Source organism: Schistocerca nitens, chromosome 2 (genome assembly GCF_023898315.1).
Source record: "Schistocerca nitens isolate TAMUIC-IGC-003100 chromosome 2, iqSchNite1.1, whole genome shotgun sequence".
Lineage (NCBI taxonomy): Eukaryota > Metazoa > Arthropoda > Insecta > Orthoptera > Acrididae > Schistocerca > Schistocerca nitens.
This window is the reverse complement of record NC_064615.1, coordinates 82,120,127-82,138,935: the sequence shown is the minus strand read 5'-3', so window position 1 is coordinate 82,138,935 and position 18,809 is coordinate 82,120,127.

Here is an 18,809-nt window from a genome sequence, read left to right as displayed (position 1 = left end):
TCTACATGCATACCACAACTGTTTTACTGTACAACAATGAAATACTGCAACTACAAAGGAGATTTTCTCTACAATTACGCGCTAGCAATAAACAAAAGCTACACTAATTACACAAACTACAAGAAAAAAATCAGAAGATTCCAGTGAGGTATCCTCGGCTAAGGGTCGACATATGAAACATCCCCGTTGAACAATTATGCACGACTGTCCTTAAACTGATGCACAATATTTTTAGCGCAACGCAATCTGACTTTCAATAATCTCTACAAGAGAATGGCCCTGACTAACATTAACCTGTACTTTTCACAAATCACTTACCTCACAAAAATCTTGGTTACTCCCACTACTGCAATAGAGCAAGCGCCACTACTGCCAGCTAAATAAAAGATTCAAACTATGGAATGCACTAACTACTGATAGGGATAGTTAGCAAATGAAAGATATTAATAGAGAACAAACAATGTATTTACCTTGATATCATCATATATATATATATATATATATATATATATATATATATATATATATATATATAGCAGTTCATGACAAATTTCAAAACTCCGCCATCTCTCTCCCCACATCCACCACTGCTGGCGGCTCTCCTCCAACTGCGCAACGCTACGCGCTGTTCGCAGCCAGCTGCCTAACACTACAATGGCGAGTATTACAACAATGCAAAGCAGCCACAGACTGCACACAGCACAGCCAGTGATTTTCATACAGAGGTGGCGTTACCAATAAAAAAACCTAAACAGCCTACTTACAGAGGGACAGGATGATATTAGTCTACATGTGTTGAGACATCAGGCAGGGAGTAACTTTCCCATACTAGAGGGAGCTGTGGAGGGTAAAAGATGGAGGGGAAGACCGAGGTAGGAATACATCCTAAAAATAATTTTAGGATGTAGATTGCAAGGTCATTAGTCCCTTAGAACTTAGAACTACTTAAACTTAACTAACCTAAGGACGTCACACAGATCCATGCCCGAGGCAGGATTCGAACCTGCAACCGTAGCGGTCACGCGGTTCCAGGCTGAAGCGCCTAGAACCGCTCGGCCACACAAGCCGGCAAGGGTTTGGGACTGCTACCAAGTACTACCTGTATATAAGTGCCGAAGGGAACTTGTTTGAAGTGGACAATAATGTTATCTGTAAATTGAAGGAGAAGAGGCGAAGAAAGGAAAGGAAAGGGACGGGATGACCGCTGCCAGCTACATGGGGAAGTTACGCGGATTCTGCGGCGACAAATGAAAATGTGCACCGGACCAGGATTCGAAGCCGGAATCTTCTGCTTACTAGGCAGGTGCTTTAACCACTGTACTATCCGGGACACAGTGTCAGCGCGCCTGCGCGGACTACATCGGTACACCTGACGGCCGATCCACACTCCCACCGAGCACCACGTATCCACAGTCCCTGTCCATTCCTTCCATGTTCGTTAGTGTGAGATTTCCACCGGAGATTTGTGCGTCCACACTGGAGGAATATTGCTCAGCTATGCAAATCAATTATATGAATGCACGTTGTGCGTTGTTTCGGACAAATGTTCGAACAAACAGGCACCACGCATTCATATAATTGACAATGATGTTATGTGAAAAACAAAAAACTCTGAAACTTCCTGGCAGATTAAAACTGTGTGCCGGACCGAGACTTGAACTCGGGACCTTTGCCTTTCTCAGGCAAGTGCTCTACTTTCTGAACTACCCACGCACGACTCACGCCTCGTCCTCACAGCTTTACTTCTGCCAGTACCTCGTCTCCTACCTTCCAAACTTTACAGAAGCTCTCCTGCGAACCTTGCAGAACTAGCACTCCTGAAAGTTAGTCACAGCCTGGGGGATGTTTCCAGAATGACATTTTCACTCTGCAACGGAGTGTGCGCTGATATGAAACTTCCTGGCAGATTAAAACTGTGTGCTAGATTTCCTTGAGGAGTGCTAGTTCTGCAAGCTTCGCAGGAAAGCTTCTGTAAAGTTTGGAAGGTAGGAGACGAGGTACTGGCAGAAGTGAAGCTGTGAGGACAGGGCGTGAGTCGTGCGTGGGTAGCTCAGATGGCGTGTGCATCGCGTTTGTTTGTGGAACGAAGGGTACCATGTGATACGGTTTGGTTACGTTGATCGTGTGATAGTGACATTTGCACATTTGTGGATGTGTTTACGTGGAAGACACACGAATTATGTGTGTACATTGATAAACGTCCATGCCTAAAGCAATGTGTTTGGAACGACAATTTGTCTCCGGCACCGTAACAGTAAAATCCATTACGAAACGGTGGAGTTACTTCGGAAAATGGCTCTGCAATCCATTAAACATGATTATAAAGCTCTTGGCAGAGTTCGTAAGTCTTTTGTGGACAATGGGCTTTATAATACAGTGACGATAAGCCGTAAAAAATTGGAAGCCTATGCTGAGCAAGCAGTCCGTTTATTAATGCAAGACTGTGTGATAGCGGTACCTAATGACACAGTTTACGGTCTGGCAGGTGCTGTTCAGAGTGAAGATGCTGTTGAAAAACGGTACAAAACAAAACGTCGGGATGCAGCGAAACCAATTGCGATCTGCGTTAGTTCTATCAGCAAAATGGAAAAGTGGGCAGACACAAGCATTCTTCCTCCTGCCCTCTTACAGTGTATTCTTCCAGGACCTTTTACAATCGTCCTCAAAAGATCAAAAACTTTAAATGCTAAATTTAATCCTGGAATCCCGAACGTCGGTATACGCATTGCACAAGACAGATTTATAGTTGAAGTTTTAAAAAAGTTCGGAGAACGTATCGCTCTTACTAGTGCAAATAGCAGTGGAGAACAGAGTGCAATTGAAGTACAAGAATTCTCTCACTTGTGGCAATATGTAGATGCAGTTTTTGATGCTGGCAAAAATGCACAAGAAATCCGCACTGGCTCTACAGTTGTAGATTTAAGTGAACACGGTAGTTTTAAAATAATCAGAGCAGGTTTATTATGTGATGCCCTGAGGCATAAGCTATTTCAGTTTAAATTATTGGAACGTAATTAAAACTTTTAGCCACTGAGAGAAGCAGCTTGCAAGTGCAAAGTGCATTGGAGAAGTATTTATTGTACAAGGTGCAAAAATGGAAACTATTGGATATTTCTGCCTTTGTGGTGACTTATTTAAGAAACCAAGTGGCATTCTTCAATAATTATGATTCTTCAATTTTTGTAATGTCGAAGTGTATGAATTAACTTACTCTTTTGATGATAGTGTTACCTACAAGTTATTGGATGTTGTATCATGAAGTACTGCAGTGATTTTTCTCCAACTGTTAAAATATCTACTGCATTTAAAATGAAATGGAGTGAATAACATATCGGTTTCTGTTTATTTCCAGTTTTTTTACACTCCATAATGACTTGGCGTTTGTGAATTTAGGAGATGATGTAATTTTAAGTTCAGTTCCATAAGAAATATACCTGTGATACAGTTAAAAAAAAATGGACGAGCACTTGCTCGCGAAAGGCAAAGGTCCTGAGTTCGAGTCTCGGTCCGGCACACAGTTTTAATCTTCCACAAAGTTTCATATCAGCGCACTCTCCGCTGCAGAGTGAAAATATCATTCATAAAAACTTTGGTTAATAAAAAATCAGTCTCATTAATTTTCTCACACACCTCGGATGTGGACAGTTTCGGACATTTCACACATTGCTATTCGAGTACGGAAATAGTTGCAGGTAGGGATAACCCACCTCAGTAGCCGAGCTTGTAAATAAATGTCTGCAGGCAGTAGACAATTTTATGACGCGTATAGAGCTAGCTGTACGCTGAGACGTACTTACGCAGGAAAAACAGCAAACACTGTGCGTTTTCCGTCACAGGGCCGCAGGACGCAGACGCAGCGGGGCGATTGGAAGGTGGCAGCGGCAGCAGCGGCGCTGCAGAGGCGGGCTTTGTTTTTGCGCGACGGGCCCGGTATTAATTATGCAAGCCCCGTGACGAGGCGGCGGCATCGGCGGCGTCCGGCGGCGCATAATGGCGACCGCGCCAGGACGCGACAGGGGTGGGCCGCCGCCGCCGCCGGGGCCACCCGGAATTAAAAGTGTCCCGGGCCGGGCCGGCGTCATTATTTTTATGCTCTCGCCGTCTTAATGACGCCGCCCGGAACGACCTCAGAGGGCGTGTCGCGCCACCTTGCTCACAGGAGGACACCGGCGGCCGCGGGCGAGGCGAAGCGGTGATCCACACGGCTCCACTCCGGGGCCTTCCGCTCCGCTTCCTGCTCTCCGCAGCGCACCGCGCAGCGCAGCCCGGAGGCTCCAGCCGCGGCTAACCGCCACTGTCCCTCCCACTGTGCGGCCCGGCCGCATGTCAGTTGTGTGCTGCTTGTGGCTGTTTACGTGTTCGAATCCATGTAGGCCTCAATAACGTTTGGAAAAGATAGTCCTCTTATCGTGCGACTGGATTCGTAATTTCCTGTCAGGAAGGTCACAGTTCGTAGTAATTGACGGCAAATCATCGAGTAAAACTGAAGTGATATCAGGTGTTCCCCAGGGAAGCGTCCTGGGACCTCTGCTGTTCCTGGTCTATGTGAATGACCTGGGTGACAATCTGAGCAGTTCTCTTAGGTTGTTCGCAGATGATGCTGTAATTTACCGTCTAGTAAGGTCGTCCGAAGACCAGTATCAGTTCCAAAGCGATTTAGAAAAGATTGCTGTACGGTGTGGCAGGTGGCAGTTGACGCTAAATAACGAAAAGTGTGAGGTGATCCACATGAGTTCCAAAAGAAATCCGTTGGAATTCGATTACTCGATAAATAGTACAATTCTCAAGGCTGTGGATTCAACTAAGTACCTGGGTGTTAAAATCACGAACAACTTCAGTTGGAAAGACCACATAGATAATATTGTGGGGAAGGCGAGCCAAAGGTTGCGTTTCATTGGCAGGACACTTAGAAGATGCAACAAGTCCACTAAAGAGACGGCTTACACTACACTCGTTCGTCCTCTGTTAGAATATCCCTGCGTGGTGTGGGTCCTTACCAGGTGGGATGGCGGGGAACATCGAAAGGGTGCAAAAAAGGGCAGCTCGTTTTGTATTATCACGTAATAGGGGAGAGAGTGTGGCAGATATGATACGCGAGTTGAGATGGAAGTCATTAAAGCAAAGACGTTTTACGTCGCGGCGAGATCTATTTACGAAATTTCAGTCACCAACTTTCTCTTCCGAATGCGAAAATATTTTTTTGAGCCCAACCTACATAGGTAGGAATGATCATCAAAATAAAATAAGAGAAATCAGAGCTCGAACAGAAAGGTTTAGGTGTTCGTTTTTCCCGCGCGCTGTTCGGGAGTGGAGTGGTAGAGAGATAGTATGATTGTGGTTTGATGAACCCTCTGCCAAGCACTTAAATGTGAATTGCAGAATAATCATGTAGATGCAGATGTAGATGTAGATGTAATAATGTATCAAGGATGGGCCCACCTCTTTCTGCATCTACTTGGATGCTCTGCAAATCATATTTAAGTGCCTGGCAGGGGTTTCGTAGAACCATCTTTACAATAATTCTCTATTATTCCTGTCTCGTGCAGCGCGCGGAAAAAACCAGCACCTATATCTCTCCGTGTGAACTTTGATTTCCCTTATTTCTGCTAGGTTCGCAGGAGAGCTTCTGTAAAGTATGGAAAGTGGGAGACGAGGCACTTTCAGATGTAAAAGCTGTGTGGACGGGGCGTGAATCGTGCTCGCGTAGCTCAGTTGGTAGAGCAAAATGCCTCTGAGCACTATGGGACTTAACATCTGAGGTCATCAGTCCCCTAGAACTCAGAACTACTTAAACCTAACTAACCTAAGGACATCACTCACATCCATGCCCGAGGCAGGATTCGAAACTGCGACCATAGCGGTCGTGCAGTTCCAGACTGAAGCGCCACACCGGCCGGCTTGGTAGAGCAGTTGCCCGCGATTAGGCAAAGGTCCCGAGTTCGAGTCTCGGTCCTGCACACAGTTTTAAGCTGCCAGGTAGTTCCCTTATTTTGTTATGATGAACGTTTCTCCATATGTAGGTCGGCGCCAACAAAATATTTTCGCATTAGGAGGCGAAAATTGGTGATTGAAATTTCGTCAGAAGATTCAGCCACAGCGAAAAACGCCTACGGTTTAATGATGTCCATCCCAGATCCTGTACCATTTCAGTGACACTCTCTCCCCTATTTCGCGATAATAGACCTGTGGCTGATTTCGATTGGCAGCCACAGGACACACACAGTGTAAAATAAAAAGTGATGTGCAGATACAGTTTAAATGACAGCAGAATCTAATGTAGCATATTAACCTAAAGATAACCTCCGCATATGTACTTCAGGAAACTGACTAGAAAACTCACTAAGGATCGACAACCGTGGTGCAACATGTGTGGGCAATAAAACAAAACAATGACTTGTGTACTTCCAAAAAGGCGGAACCATTGTGAACTCATTACTATTCTTCTGCAAGTACGGGATCTGAGCTCAAAACTCCAATATGATGCTCTCACTATGAGTGCCGAAATGTACAAAAAAAACAACATTATTTTCTAATCTTTTATTTTATCTTCCGTGTTCTACTTTCTCTTCTCTTTTCTCTATCTTCTCCACATCCGATTGTAAATTTTAATCCCATACTCTGGTGGTTTTTCTCTCTTCTTTTTACAACTGCATGAAAATAGATTTGCATTTCATTCGTTCATTCTTCAAAAAGAAAGTAATAATCGCAATTCCAAATAAGTGTTAAGTAAATAAATGTTGTAAAATACTAACATTAATTATTCACAGAAAAATGTATAGGCTCGTAAAGAGCGAACTCAGGGCAAATCAATTACTGGCACTATAGCTAATATGTTGAGGAAAGACGGCTCTACGTTCACAGCATTTGTTCATTTGAGAAAAGCTTCTACCAATATTCCCTGGGACACCTTTTCACGAAATACATGCATTGAAAGGTTTTCTTCAACTTGTTGGATTGTGCTAAGAGTCATGAAAGGTAAGCGATTGTTGAAGGTAGTGAAACAGGATTATAGCTACTCGCCAAATTATTAAATCTGTATGTTGAACAAGCACTAAGGGAAACTAAGGACTTGGCTGATAAGTTAAATGGAATGGATAGTGCCTCGGAAAGAGATTGTAAGACGAGTATCAACATAAATTAAACAAGGATAACGGTGGGTAGTGGAAGTAACTGAGATCTTCACGTATCGCCAGGCCTTTCGCAAGTATACCTCCTCCTCCTGTGATTCTTGAACAGAGTATTCGCTATTACTAGCTATAACTTGTTACCGAACTCAGTTAGCCTTTCTCCTCTCTCATTCCTTGTCCCAAGCCCATAATCCCCTGCAACCTTTTCTTCTACTCCTTCCCCTGCAACTGCACTCCAGTCTCCCATGACTATTAGATTTTCATCCCCCTTTACGTACTGTATTACCCTTTCAGTATCCTCATACACTTTCTCTATCTCTTCATCTTCAGCTTGAAACGTCGGCATGTATACCTGAACTATCGTTGTCGGTATTGGTTTGCTGTCGATTCTGATAAGAACAACCCTGTCACTCAACTGTTCACAGTAACACACCCTCTTCCCTACCTTCCTATTCATAACAAATCCTACTCCCGTTATACCATTTTCTGCTGCAGTAGATATTCCTCTATACTCATCTGACCAGAAATCCTTGTCTTCTTTCCACTTAACGTCACTGACCCCTACTATATCTAAACTGATCCTCTGCATTTCCCTTTTCAGATTTTCTTGTTTCCCTACCACTTTCAAGCTTCTGACATTCCACGCCCCAACTCGTAGAACGCTATCCTTTCGTTGATTATTCATGCTTTTTCTCATGGTAACCGCCCCCTTGGCAGTCCCCTCCCGGAGATCCGAATGGGGACCATTCCGGAATGTTTTGCCAATGGAGAGATCATCATAACACTTCTTCAAATTCAGGTCACGTGTCCGGTGGATATTCTTTATGTGTCTTTAATGCAGTGGTTTCCATTGCCTTCTGCATCCTCATTACTTTAATCATTGCTGATTCTTCCGCTTTTAGGGACAGTTTCCCACCCCTAGGACAAGAGAGTGCCCTGAACCTCTATCCACTCCTCCGCCCTCTTTGACAAGGCCGTTGGCAGAATGAGGCTGACTTCTTACGCCGGAAGTCTTCGGCCGCGAATGGTGGTTATTAATCAAAGTTTAAGCAGCGGCGGGATTCGAGCCCGGGACCGAAGACGTTTTGATTATGAATCAAAGACGCTACCCCTAGACCACGGGTACGAGCCTTAATTATAAGGTGCACCCCGGAGCAGATATAGACTCAGATCACAATATAGTAGTGATGAAGAGTAGGCTGAAGTTTAAGACATTAGTCAGGAAGAATCAATACACAAAGAAGTGGGATACGGAAATACTAAGGAATGACGATATACAGTTTAAGTTCACTAAGGCTATAGATACAGCAATAAGGAATAGCTCAGTAGGCAGTACAGTTGAAGAGGAATGGACATCTCTGAACAGGGCCATCACAGAAGCTGGAAAGAAAAACATAGGTACAAAGAAGTTAACTGTGAAGAAACTATGGGTAACAGAATAAATATTTCAATTGATTGATGAGAGGATGAAGTACAAAAATATTCCGTGAAACTCAGGAATACAGAAATACAAGTCGCTGGTTAATGAAATAAATAGGAAGTGCAGTAAAGCTAAGATGAAATGGCAGCAGGAAAAATGTGAAGACATCCAAAAACAAATGACTGTCTGAAGAACAGACTCAGCATACAGGAAAGTGAAAACAACCTTCGGTGACACTAAAAGTGATAACATTAAGAGTGCAAATGGAATTCCACTATTAAATGCAGAGGAGAGAGCGGGTAGATGGAAAAAATACATTGAAAGAATCTATGAGGGGGAAGCTTTGTCTGATGTGATAGAAGAAACAGGAGTCGATTTAGAAGAGATAGGGGATCCAATGTTAGAATGAGAATTTAAAAGAGCTTTGGTGGACTCACGATCAAATGTTGCAGAAGGGATAGATGACATTCTATCAGAATTTCTATAATCATTGAATGAAGTGGCAACAAAACGACGATTCATGTTGGTGTATAGAATGTATGAGTCTGGCGACGTACCACCGAAGACGGCAAGGGCTGAAAAGTGCGAGAATTATCGCACAATCAGCTTAACAGCTCATGCATCCAAGTTGATTACAAGAACAATATACAGAAGAACGGAAAAGAAAATTGAGGATTTGCTAGATGACGATCAGTTTGGCCTTAGGAAAGATAAAGGCACGAGACAGGCAATTCTGACGTTGCGGTTAATAATGGAAGGAAGGGTAAAGAAAAATCTAGACACGTTCATAGGATTTGTCGACCTGGAAAAAGCGTTCGACAATGTAAAATGGTGCAAGATGTTTGAAATTCTGAAAAAAGTAGGGGTAAGCTATAGGGAGAGACGGGTCATACACAATATATACAACGTGGAAAGAGGAATTCCGCCTTATGCAAGACACTTTTTTTCTGGTTTCACCCAGACATTTTTCAGCAGATTTTGTGCTGTCTTCAGTGGGTTCTTTTCTTTTTTTTTTTTAACTGTAAAATTGTTGTCACAAATTAACATTTAGCGAAACTTTTGGTTCATAATATTTACAATTGTGAATAAATAATTGTTGTAAAATATTATACATCATTTTTTTATATTTCACAGTTGAGGTATTTATTAACGACCTGATGCACTAAGTTTTGTTTATAACATTATGTCAAAGTGCTGTTTATAGCTAATAAGCAAAGAGAGTGGATGTATGCATTAGTTTCCATTCTTTTTGCCAACTGGCTGTAAACAGAACTTTGACATAATGTTATAAACAATGAATAGTGCATCAGGTCGTTAATAAATATCTCAACTGTGAACTATGAAAAAAAAAACGATGTATAATATTTTACAATAGTAATTCATTCTCAATTGAAATATTATGTACGAAAAGTTTCGCTAAATGTTAGTATGTGACAACAATTTTACAGTTAAAAAATAGCTGGGTGACACAAAATAGAAAAAAAGTGTCTTGCATAAGGCGGAATTCCCCTTCCCATTTCGTAGCAAGCACGGACATAACAGGAACTGCAACACCACAAGATGAATATGTACAACAGCCAAGAGGGAATAATAAGAGTGGACGACCAAGAACGAAGTGCTCGTATTAAAAAGGGTGTAAGACAAGGATGTAGCCTTTCGCCCCTACTGTTCAATCTGTACATCGAGGAAGCAATGATGGAAATAAAAGAAAGGTTCAGGAGTGGCATTAAAATTCATGGTGAACGGATGTCAATGATACGATTCGCTGATGACATTGCTATCCTGGGTGAAAGTGAAGAAGAATAATTACATGATCTGCTGAACGGAATGAACAGTCTATTGAGTAAAGAGTACGGATTGAGAGTAAATCGAAGAACGACGAAGATAATGAGAAGTAGTAGAAATGAGAACAGCGAGAAACTAAACATCAGGATTGATGGTCACGAAGTAGATGAAGTTAAGGAATTCTGCTACCAAGGCAGTAAAATAACCAATGACGAACGGAGCAGACTAGCAATGGCAAAAAGGGCATTCTTGGCCAAGAGAAGTCTACTAGTATCAAATATCGGCATTAATTTGAGGAAGAAATTTCTGAGAATGTACGTCTGGAGTACAGCAGTGTGTGGTAGCGAAACATGGACTGAGGGAAAACCGGAACAGAAGAGAATCGAAGCATATGAGATGTGGTGCTACAGATAAATGTTGAAAATTATGTGGACTGATAAGGTACGTAAGGAGGAGGTTCTCCGCAGAATCGGAGAGGAAAGGAACACGTGGAAAACACTGATAAGGAGAAGGGACAGGATGACAGGACATTTTGTTAAGACATGAGAGAATGACTTCCATGGTGCTAGAGGGAGCAAAAACTATTGAGTGAGACAGAGACTAGAATACATCCAGCAAATAATTGAGGACGTAGGTTGCAAGTGCTACTCTGAGATGAAGAGGTTGGCACAGGAGAGGAATTCGTGGCGGGCCGCATCAGACCAGTCAGAAGACATGACAAAATGGTTCAAATGGCTCTGAGCACTATGGGACTTAACATCTGAGGTCATCAGTCCTATAGAACTTAGAACTACTTAAACCTAACTAACCTAAGGACACCACACACACCCATGCCCGAGGCATTATTCGAACCTGCGACCGTAGCGGTCGCGCATTTCCAGACTGAAGCGCCTAGAACCGCTCGGCCACTCCGGCCGGCAGACTGATGACAAACAACAGTGGAATTAAATTATGGGACTCTATGGAAATTAAAATAGGAGATGAGGCATTGAAAGTTGTGGACGAATTATGCTGTTTGGCCATCAAAATAAACATAAAAATAATTTACTATGGCAGATTTAGGGAGGATATAAAGTGGAGGAGGGCAACAGCAATAGAAACGTTTCTGAAAAGCGTAAATTTGCTAACGCTCCACACAAATTTAAGTTTTTGGAAGTAGTCGCTGACGGTATTTGTCTGGAAGTGAAACGATGGCGATATGCGTTTCAGACAAGAAAAGAAAGAAGCATTTGGAATGTGTTGCTACAGAAGAAACGTGAAAATTAGATGGATAACTCGGATACCGAGTACAGAATCAAACGCGACAGAAAACAGCTTTACGTACAGCTTTACTAAAAGAACGGATAGATTGACAGCACAGATCCTGGTTGTTCTAGGAATCATTATTTTGATGACAGAGGGTAGTATGAGGCCAAAAATTGTAGAGGGATATTCAAACGTGACTACAGTAAGGAGATTTAGGTGGATGTAGACTGTACAAGCTACACAGAGATGAAGACGTCTGTAAAGAAAAGGCTTGTTTGGAGAGTCGCAAGAAACCAGTGTTAGATCACAGCTAAAACGACACTGTGCGACTGGACTGGAATCTCAATCTGGACACAAAAATAGTCTGAAGCAGGGTGCGAGTACCTGCCACCAATATATCTCCAACAAAACTGCATCTCCGGTTTTTTTTTCTATCGTGTCCGTAAACCAGTAGTACCGACAGAACTTGCGACTTCACTCCCTCGCTGATATGCATGCTGTTTGTACCATTGAACTTCACTATGCTGCTGTTGGTGGAGAAAGCAATTCTACACGGTATTTCACAATTGATGTTACACATCTGTATAGTTTGTAGAGGGGACACAGTAGATCACGTTTTACAATGGAAACCATGTCCAGGAACGTCATCCAACGACGCTGCAGAGCGTCGAAGTTACAGGCTTAGGCGCCTATAAATGTGTTTATTACAGGGACATTCCGCGATGACCTTAAAAACTTTCTAGGATGAGGGAGAAGAATAAATTTATCAATCTGAGCTAAGGGCTCTTGTGTCGGAAACGAAAGAATCGAAAGTTATATGCGGAAACATTTCTGATACCTCTGACAGTGGAATACATGTACTGGTACAGTTGTTGCCAAGTTTGTAGGGTTGCCAACTTTCGGAGTTGGTAGAATGGACCACCGAAGAAAAAAAATTGTAAAAGTCGGCTCTAAAATACATACCTTAAGAGCTATGTAGAGGAGATGTTTTTCACAGTTTTTCACAATAGTAGAAATTGAAATGCCGTGTGGCTAGGGCCTCCCGTCTTTCAAGTTGACGCCACTTCGGCGACTTACGTGTCGATGGGGATGAAATGATGATGAAAGACACACAACACCCAGTCATCACGAGGCAGAGAAAATCACTGGCCCCGCCGGAATCGAACCCGGGACCCCGTGCGCGGGAAGCGAGAAACCTACCGCAAGACCACGAGCTGCGGACTTCACAATAGTGAAGATGAACAAGTGCTCCTAGCTCCTCAGATATGCATGCTAGAGCCCATATTTACTGGACATTTTTCCTTTCTTTAGGTCACATCACCATCTACCCTACAATCTCAAATGGTTCAAATGGCTCTGAGCACTATGGGACTTAACATCTGAGGTCATCAGTCCCCTAGAACTTAGAACTACTTAAACCTAAGTAACCTAAGAACATCACACACAGCCATGCCCGAGGCAGGATTCGAACCTGCGACCGTAGCGATCGCACGGTTCCAGACTGAAGCGCCCAGGACCGCTCGGCCACACTGGCCGGCCTACAATCTCAGCAACAATAGTGCCACTAAATGTATTCCACTGTCAGTGGTATCAGAACGGTTTTCGCTTATAACTTCCGACTCGTTCGTTTTTAACAGGGTCCCTTACCTCAAATCGATACATTTATCATTCTCCACCATCCTAGAAAGTCTGTAACATCATCATGGAATCTCCATGTATATACAGGGTGATAGCTATTGAACTATATGAAAATAAAGTAAATTAGCTACAAACTATGGCTTGCACACACTTTATTCAACATGTAATCGTCACTACAGATATTCGGATATACAGTAGATTATGACATGTTCGGTATGCCTGCAATCATTGGCGATGATGTGGCGTGGACGAACAGCAAAATTCTGCATGACCCGCTGATGCTGATGCTGTGGATGACCTCTTGAGTGGCTGTTTTTAGCTCAGAAATGGTTTTGAGGCTATTGCTGGACACCTTGTCTTGAAGGGGCTCCGGAACGCCCTATACTTGCAATGTTAAAATAACGCTTATAAATTACATCTTTCCTCACAAAGTATTTGAGGTAGGAAGTTGAACTTTTTACAGATTATTTATTGGAATATGGGCTACAACTTAACACAGGGATTTTACAAAATTTTAGTTCAGTTATTAAAGATGATTTTTTTTTCAATTGTAATGAAAATTCACAACATTTTTTTGCAATTTTTTATTTATATATTCAAAAATATACAGTTTTTTTAGAAAAAGGCTGTGTTAAATTATGCAGAAGGTACTGTGTAACATTTACTGAAAGTTTGAAACAAATATGTTTGGAAGATCCTTAGAAAACGTGTAATTAGTATGAGAAAATAAAAGTTTTGGGAATAGAGCGACAAAGATTGGATTAACTTTTTAGTGCATTCCAGGTCCATAGGATGGATTATCTTCATCCTCTGCAAACTCCTCCTCCAGCTTCCTCTTGTTCCTCCTCCTGTTTACTCTTGCTTGTATTTCTAGACTCTTTACAGCCCTGTCTGCAGCCCGAAAGCGTTCCTTGTCTAAAGCAAGCATCGCTCGTACCATGTTAGAACCTATCTTCATTCCCATATTTCTAAATAACTTGCACCTTACAATGTTGCCATCACTGAAAGTCGCAACAGCATCATACACACCAAAGTGAAGTGTTTATATTCCAACAAATACAGTCTTTGGGATTCTCGACCATATAACACTATTTACACTTTCATTGGGGTTTTGAGTTTTTCCGTGAATACACTTTTTCAACAGTTCAGGTGCTGCTAAGTCTCTGAAAATAGGTTTTATCACCTCCATTATTGCATGAGGCAGACTATGCTTATGAGTGTACACTTCACCAGTTAGCAATCCTTTGTTATATTTACACCAACTGTCTTCTTCTTTGGGACACAAGCTATGTTGGGGATTTTCAACGTCTTTATTGTTTACAGTAATAACACATACCTTTGGCTTTCCAACATTTCTCCTTTTCTTAAAAGCCTTCAGAGGATTTCTAATAACTTTACTTTTACTCATTATTATACTTCAACAAAACAGAGACTCAAGAAACAGAATTAATTACGAATATTTTCGAGATAACGACAGAGTAAATAAACATGAAACAATCGACAATCACACCAGCGATATACACTCCTGGAAATTGAAATAAGAACACCGTGAATTCATTGTCCCAGGAAGGGGAAACTTTATTGACACATTCCTGGGGTCAGATACATCACATGATCACACTGACAGAACCACAGGCACATAGACACAGGCAACAGAGCATGCACAATGTCGGCACTAGTACAGTGTATATCCACCTTTCGCAGCAATGCAGGCTGCTATTCTCCCATGGAGACGATCGTAGAGATGCTGGATGTAGTCCTGTGGAACGGCTTGCCATGCCATTTCCACCTGGCGCCTCAGTTGGACCAGCGTTCGTGCTGGACGTGCAGACCGCGTGAGACGACGCTTCATCCAGTCCCAAACATGCTCAATGGGGGACAGATCCGGAGATCTTGCTGGCCAGGGTAGTTGACTTACACCTTCTAGAGCACGTTGGGTGGCACGGGATACATGCGGACGTGCATTGTCCTGTTGGAACAGCAAGTTCCCTTGCCGGTCTAGGAATGGTAGAACGATGGGTTCGATGACGGTTTGGATGTACCGTGCACTATTCAGTGTCCCCTCGACGATCACCAGTGGTGTACGGCCAGTGTAGGAGATCGCTCCCCACACCATGATGCCGGGTGTTGGCCCTGTGTGCCTCGGTCGTATGCAGTCCTGATTGTGGCGCTCACCTGCACGGCGCCAAACACGCATACGACCATCATTGGCACCAAGGCAGAAGCGACTCTCGTCGCTGAAGACGACACGTCTCCATTCGTCCCTCCATTCACGCCTGTCGCGACACCACTGGAGGCGGGCTGCACGATGTTGGGGCGTGAGCGGAAGACGGCCTAACGGTGTGCGGGACCGTAGCCCAGCTTCATGGAGACGGTTGCGAATGGTCCTCGCCGATACCCCAGGAGCAACAGTGTCCCTAATTTGCTGGGAAGTGGTGGTGCGGTCCCCTACGGCACTGCGTAGGATCCTACGGTCTTGGCGTGCATCCGTGCGTCGCTGCGGTCCGGTCCCAGGTCGACGGGCACGTGCACCTTCCGCCGACCACTGGCGACAACATCGATGTACTGTGGAGACCTCACGCCCCACGTGTTGAGCAATTCGGCGGTACGTCCACCCGGCCTCCCGCATGCCCACTATACGCCCTCGCTCAAAGTCCGTCAACTGCACATACGGTTCACGTCCACGCTGTCGCGGCATGCTACCAGTGTTAAAGACTGCGATGGAGCTCCGTATGCCACGGCAAACTGGCTGACACTGACGGCGGCGGTGCACAAATGCTGCGCAGCTAGCGCCATTCGACGGCCAACACCGCGGGTCCTGGTGTGTCCGCTGTGCCGTGCGTGTGATCATTGCTTGTACAGCCCTCTCGCAGTGTCCGGAGCAAGTATGGTGGGTCTGACACACCGGTGTCAATGTGTTCTTTTTTCCATTTCCAGGAGTGTATATTGAACCATCACAGGTTAGCCACAACACATACTTTATCTCACATCACTAAAATGTACCTGATGAACACGGACGTTAATAATAACACCATTTGACAGCAGTTTAACAGCGCCACAGTGGGTCACGCCCATGTGGAACACATTTCAAAAAAAATTTAAAAATAGTTGTAGTCTTCGGAATTGAATAAATTATATATCTATTAAACGGTAATAGTCTGCAGATTCAGAAAACGCAAAAAAGTAAAAATTGAACTTTTCATGATTTTGAGCCTTTCCGGAGCCCCTTAATATAGCCTCACAAAAAGGAGTCGCATGTTTCAGATCCGGAGAATATGGCGCCCAATCGAGGCCCATGCCAGTGAAATGAAATGAAATGTCATGTGGCTAGGGCCTCCAATCGGGTAGACCGGTCGCCCGGTGCAAGTCTTTCGAGTTGACGCCACTTCGGCGAGTTGCGTGTCGATGGGGATGATATGATGAAAACAACACAACGCCCAGTCCCTGAGTGGAGAAAATCTCCGATCCAGTCGGGAATCGAGCCTGGGCCCCTTAGTATGGCATTCCGTCGCGATGACCACTCAGCTGTCGAGGCAGACACCCATGCCACTGGCCTCTGGGTACTTCGGAGCCAGAATGCGGTCACCAAAGTGCTCTTCCAGGACATCAAATACTCTCCCGGTTCGATGGGGTCGAACTCCGTTTGCATGAACCACATATTGTCGAAATCAGGGTAACTTTACATAACGGAGATGAAATCATCTTCCAAAACCTTCATGTACCGTTCGGCAGTCATCGTGCCGTCAAGGTATATCGCACCGATTATTCCGTGACTGGACAGTGCAGCCGGCCGCTGTGACCGAGCGGCACTTCAGTACGGAACCGCGCTGCTGCTACGGTCGCATGTTCGAATCCTGCCTCGGGCATGGATATGTTGTTCTTCTTAGCTTAGTTAGGTTTAAGTAGTTCTAGGTTCTAGGGGACTGATGGCCTCAGATGTTGTCTCATAGTGCTTAGAGCCATTTGAACCATTTGACATACACACACACACACACACACACACAGTCAACCGTTGAAGGTGAAGAGACTTCTCGATCGTAAATGCGGATTCTTAGTCCCCCAACTGCGCCAATTTTTGTTATTGACGAACGTTTCCAGATGAAAGTGGGCTTCGTCGCTAAACCAAACCATGCACGCGTGTACTAATTCTGATCAAGGCTCGCGGCCAACGTGCAGTTTGAACGTCCAAACGCAAACCGTTCAGAAGTTATGACGATTTTGTTTCATATAGTTCAATAACTGTAACCCTCTACATACATTTACAGGCGCCGGCGGCTGTAACTTTGACGCTCTGTATCGTCATTGGCTGACTTTATCGGAGGTGAGTCCCTATGTAAGACTTGAGCTATTCAGTCCCCTCTACAAGCTATGGAAGTGTGTAGAATGAAATGTGAAACACCCTGTATATGTAAGAAAATTTCGAAATTCAGGAAGTCGTACAAATATCTGCTTGATGCGAGGATTTATTATTTTCCGCTCAAATAGGGACCAGTATTGTTACGTTATTCATTCGGAGACACTTCCGTTAAAACGAAAACTATTTAGCTGTATGGAAGACGTATGCTGGACTGAGAAGCAAGGAAGTAAACCCATTCGCCACAGAGATGAAACCGAATCAGTATATTTCTTCGTCCATCAGGCAGCCTCAAGTTCTACATGATTTTGATTAATTAGTATGAGAGTGTCACAGAAATGCTCAACAGCCTCCAATCAGAGACAATATAAGACAGCCGTTTCACGTCATAGAAAGGCTTACTCGTAATTATCTGAGGATGTAAGACAAGAGAATTTCACAAAAAAATTGTTTTCTTCTCAAGGACATGAGTCTTCTGAATGGGTTGATCCGGCCCGCCACTAATTCCTCTCCTGTGTCTATCTTTTCATCTTTTCTCTAGTACCCCAGATGTTATAACCCGACGTGTTAATAGGTACCCTATCACCCTGTCCCTTTTTTCGTCAGTGTTGTCCGTACATTCCTTTCCTCGTGATTTTGCGGAGACTCTCTTCCTTCCTTACCCTACAAGTCCACCTAATTTTCAACATTTTTCTGTGGCACCACATCTCTCAAATACTTCAATTCTTTTCAATTCAGGGTTTCCACACTCCATGTTTTACTACAGTACAATGCTGTGCTTCAAACGTACGTTCTCAGAAATTTCTTTCTCACATTGAGGCTTGTGTTTGATAACAGTAAACTTGTCTTTGCCAGGAATGCCCTTTTGCCAGAACTAGTTTGCTTTTTATGTCCACCTTGCTCCGTCCATCATGGGTTATTTCGATGCCTAGGTACCAGAATTCCTTAACTTCGTCTACTTCGTGATCCACAATTCTGATGTTAAGTTTCTTGCTGTTCTCATTTCTGGTGTTTCGCATTACTTTCAACTTTCTACGATTTACTCCCAATCCATATTGAGTATTCAATAGACTGTTTATTCCATTCAATAATCCTGTACCTCTTTTTCACTTACAGTAAGGACAGCAGTGTCATCAGCTAATCTTATCATTGATGTTCCTTAACCTTCTTGAACCTTTCTCTCATTTCCATCATTCCCTCTTCGATCTATAAATTGAAAAGTATGCACTACATCCTTGTC